This window comes from Helianthus annuus, chromosome 2, assembly GCF_002127325.2.
Source record: "Helianthus annuus cultivar XRQ/B chromosome 2, HanXRQr2.0-SUNRISE, whole genome shotgun sequence".
NCBI lineage: Eukaryota > Viridiplantae > Streptophyta > Magnoliopsida > Asterales > Asteraceae > Helianthus > Helianthus annuus.
This window is the reverse complement of record NC_035434.2, coordinates 77180821-77186089: the sequence shown is the minus strand read 5'-3', so window position 1 is coordinate 77186089 and position 5269 is coordinate 77180821. Positions and strand designations below refer to the sequence as shown.

Genomic DNA, 5269 nt, shown 5'->3' with positions numbered 1-5269 from the left:
CGTCCTCTCAGGTACAGTGTGAGGTTGCCAAGCCTAATAGCGCTATCAACTAATACCCTGTTACCTCTCAGGTAACTATTCGGTAGAAGATGGGACTTAAGGTGATAGGAATTGAGTGTGTTATCTAACATTCCAATTTTTACCCAAAAGACTTATTCCTCTCAGGAATACCCAATTGATTGTCCCACCCACCAGGACGCATGCTCTAGAGAAATGAACTCACCTTAGATTTGCTCGGTATGTTAAGTTACCCGTCCAAGTTGGTCAACCCAAACCCTACAGTGGTTACCAATCAAAATCAGTTTCATAATCAATCAAGTCACGTATTTTACACAGTTTGCATTCGTCACAAGATCACCGTATATCACATAGCAAGTACTTAGTTCTCATATAAGTCCACATCCCATGTGTAAGTCTCATAATAACATTTAACCAATGCATTGGCTACTCACACGAGTCGAGTCAAGTCAAGATCCTCATTTCTAGTTAACATTGTTATCATGCAATGAATAGAATTTTACAAACACAAGTGTCCATCATTATATATATATATATATGTATGTATGTATATCATAAACTGTTCTGTTTGTTTACACAATTGCAGCATCTCCACGAAGAATCCATTCTTCGTAGGATGCTCCTTTGGCGAAGAATCCTATGGCGAAGGACTATCCTTCGTCGGGGTTGAGTACGGTGAAGAATCCTCTGGCGAAGGATTATCCTTCATGGGGTTGAGTACGGCGAAGAATCCTCTGGTGAAGGACTATCCTTCGTCGGGGTTGAGTACGTGATGTCTGTCGTTATGGACATGCAAAAACCAACTAAACTATGTAGATAGGATAAGTCGGATATCGAACCAAGGGAGGACTGTGGAAAGTGTCGTAATGGAAAGGATTGATTAACTATTACTGAATAAGAAAATCGGTTTGTTGATTTTGAGAAATAGCTAAATTAACGAATAAAATTGTGTTTTAAATCAATGAGAAGAAAGATGGTTCCTCCAGATTTCAGGTTTTGCAATTAACTTCAACTATGTGTTTAATCGTTACCTACCTAGACATAGGTGTTAATTTTTATTCATTAATTGTGATAACAACGACTAAGTACTCCGGTCAATATATAACGGGAGGTTATCGAATGATTATCAATTACAATTTACAAACCCTAACCCCATGTCAAATATATCCCAATTACTAGAACTCTCGGGAACTGAATGCTTAGAAATTAAGGTTTAAATAAACGTAACTGTTTACAATCAAGAAATCAAATCCATGGTGAAAAGCATCGAATGCTTAGATCACCAAGTCAAAACGATTGTATCAACACATAATACTCATTAACTTACAAAAACCCTCCATCCGGAGGAAACCATAAAAAGTTTAGCCGCTCATCTCGCACGAAGAATCTTCAAAAGCTTGAATTGATGATGAATTCATGATTGCTTCGATGATCGGATGAAGAATCTTGATGGAATTGGGTGAAAGAAGCCTTGAAAATTGAGTCTTGGAGTGCCCTTGATTGACCGTGATTGATAGATAATGATTGCCCACATTAGCCAACCCTAATATATCATAAAAACCCTCAAATTCACGTTTTTCCATAATCCAAACCATAGGCTACGGTTTGGGAACCGTAGCTTACGGTTCCAGAATTCTGTTTCACATCTGCACCCAACCGTAGGCTACGGTTGGTGAACCGTAGCTTGCAGTCGGCAGATTCTTCCAAAATTGTTTTCTTCATAACTTCTTCGTTTTAGCTCCGTTTTACGCACCGTTTTCGCCCACGTCTTCGTAATTCAACCCTCTATCATGCCATATTCTAATATATTCATTTTCAATCCATTAACACTCCCCAAAACTCATCCAATCTTCATATTTAACCTACAAAACATAATTTTCTCATAGTTATCCAGTTCCACACATATAAACAACCAAATATGCATAAGATTAGACATTAAACACATATATATATCACATTCCTAAACCCATCCATCACATTCCCACACTTACTTTAGATTGTCCTCAAGCAAACTAACTAGAACTAATCACCATAGCAACAATACCTTTAAACCCCTTAACCGATTCAACCTGTTAAGTCCCAAGTCATACCCATCCCATAGACTGACACAATCGAGATTGACAGTCTGACAAGCAAATCATGAAATTTCAAAAACTTAAGACTTGTCTATCTAAAACTAACATGTTAACAATTAGACATATGCTACACACCCCTCACAATGTACTCTCCTCTCGGGTTAATATCTGGACTAGCGTGTAATTTGCTAGTATATAAAACACTCAAAAGTAAACATGAAATCCTGCAATCATAGGCTTGTATGACAATCACACCTCCACTATATCATCTAACATGGCACATATCAAAAGGACTTTCGGGTTTTGGGCTTAGGGTAAAGGTAGGAATATATTTCTAGGTTCTTTTTCTTTTCTAATTGGCTCACAAACAATAACCTGATCATGTGTCTGTAGTGATGTGGCTGTTGTGCTTTAACCGGAATAGACGCATTCCATATATTCTTTGATATCTCACCAGGGATGTTGCACAACATCCCCACACTTGAATTGTTGCATCCGTGATGATTAAATCAAGAACCTGTCAAAACACAAACACAACACCAAAACAAAACAACACAAAACAAGGTACACTGCTCTACATCCTCGGGCTGCCTCCCGAGAGCGCTAAGTTTTAGGTCTTCAGCCAGACCGTACCTGATGTTCAAGGTGGTTCAGCTGCACGTTTTCCCTCCCATGTCTCTCCGTATATATCCATCCAGTTTTTAGGGAGGGTCACCGTTTCACTTCGGTTGGGGTTAACTACAGTTTCATTACCCCATCCAAACCCACCATCAGGTGGTTTTCCTCCGCCAAATGGCCTTCTCACACTTGACTTCTTCACCCGATATCCACTCGCCTCTAACTTGTCCTTTGTCACACTTGAATCATGTTCATTAGTAGCAACTGTGTGACAAGCATCATTAACAGGATCGTAAGAAATAGTTTTTAAAAACACATTAAAGTACAACTTACAATTCTTATAGCTCATGGTGACCATTCCGCTTCGACAATCAATCTGGGCGTTCGCGGTATATAGGAATGGGCGACCCAAAACTACCTGCGGCTACTCGTATGTAAGCGATGGTGCATAATCGACCACCATAAAATCAACCGGGTAGTAAAAATCGCCAAGTTGGATGACCACATTCTTCACAACCCCCCGTGGCCGTTTCAAACTCGCATCTGCGAACATGGCCATGCTATCACACGCTTGTAGCGGACCGAAGTCATACTAGTCATACAAGCTACCAGGTAACACGCTCACTCCTGCTCCATAGTCCAGCAATGCGTTGTGGATTTTGAACTTCCCAACTCTGATGGAGACAATCGGCTCCCCCAAATCGATTCCACTTTCTTCCACAACCGCTTCATTTAGACCTGCAATCACATTCGAAGCAAACAAACCATTATCATAACAAGTATTATTAGGAACTGGATTTACCCCACTGATCAATGTGGTCCGTGGATTCTTGGGGTTTGGTTGAGTATCACTTGGCAGCTTCCCTTGTTGCTGCTTTAGCTCCTTCACATCAGTTACAAGTTGGGCCATTTGTGTGGTTAATGATTGAACGGATTTATCTCGCATCTCCTCCTTTTGAGCAAGATTTTTCAATTCAAGCCTTTGATTTTGTAAATCAAGTTGAATTGCTTTCAACATCTCCATCATATCATTGTTCCCCTGACCACTATTTTACTGGTAGTTTCGTCAGAAACCCGAATTATTACCCCCTTGATAATTATTTTGGTTTCGGGGCTGATAATATTGATTATTTCCTTGGAAACCCGAATACCTGTTCCCATTACCCTGCATCATATTCACCTCATCCAGATTACCGATAATGCTAGGGCACTGATCAGCAATGTGCCCTATATCCCCACAATGACCACACAATGGGTATGGTCCCCCAGTCTCTGGTAACTGGTCTGCAGCTTTCAATGTCGAATGTTGTGCACTTCTAGAAGATTGAGCTTTGCGTTTTGACGCCCTTGCGGTTCTTTCTAAATATTCCCAATCATCTTCTTCGTAATTCGTTCCAAATGTGCCATTGGATATTGAATTTACATCCCTGGCATCTTCATCTGTTAGGCCTTCGTGGAATGTATTAATAAGCTCCCACAAATATATCTCATGATGTGGACAGTTCTTGAGCATCATTTTGAAACGATTGAACGCTTCGTGAAATAACTCACCGGGCTGTTGTCGAAACCCTCGAATATCCTTCCTGGCGTTGTTAGTACGCAAATGAGTATAGAATTCATCTAAAAATTGTTGTTGCATTTCATCCCATGTGAAGATCGAAGCTGACGGTAGCGAATGAAACCATTGTTGTGCTTTGTCTTTAAGTGTGAATTGGAAAAGCACCAATTTCACATCATCAACTGAGAAACCTTGGCTGCTGATTGTGTTGCAACGTGCATCATATGCAGCAATGTGTAGATATGGTTCTTCATGTGCGTGACCATGAAACTTAGGCAAACTGGATATCGATTATGTCCGTACTTCAAACGAGCGCCCTCCTTATAATTGCGGGATCACAACCGGTGACGGGTTGTTAACTATAGCGGGCCTGAAGTGGCTCTCGATACCTCGAACTGGACCCTGATTATTTCGCCGTGGAATACCTTCCGGTAAAATCGCCTGTCGGTGTAAGTTGCGTGGTAGCGGTCTTATCTGACCCGACATCTGAGGTACCGACGGTGGTAATGGAATATCCACCACCGGCCTTCTCGGAGCAGGCTGCTGATTGAGTGGGTCAGGTTGATGATATTGTTGTGGTATCTGTTGTTGTATTGGCGTTGGTTGCACATATTGTTGATACCCCACATTCCCTTGATTGACTCTCTCGGCCGCACCCAATCCGACTGTTTGCTTCTCATAGCTACCCGTGTTAACCACTTGTCTCTCGTTTTGACCCACATAGTTATCATATTCCTCATAGCCATCATCGAGCTCTCCTGAGTTATTTCCTTGATCATAAATGGTCGACCTATAAAGATGTGGCATTGGCTGACTTTGCTGTGAAATAACCGGTCGGGTGGCTGACGAAATTGATGTTGCATTAGGTGCTTGAGTCTGACCTGGTGCTGCAACATCATCGGGAATGATTCTAACATAAGGAGACAAATGCTTTAAATTGAGAGTCTGGGTTGCACTTGGGTATTGAAGGGATGTTGCTTGGGTGGAAATTGGTTGAGTG

General features: G+C 41.2%; 1 non-coding gene across 1 annotated transcript; it reads left to right on the top strand.

Annotated features, from left to right (window-relative positions):
- The first annotated feature begins 4195 nt into the window (after window positions 1-4195).
- Window positions 4196-4302, top strand: LOC118490021. Its single transcript, XR_004888032.1, has one exon. It is a non-coding gene; the product is annotated as a small nucleolar RNA R71 (small nucleolar RNA).
- The last annotated feature ends 967 nt before the right edge of the window (window positions 4303-5269 follow it).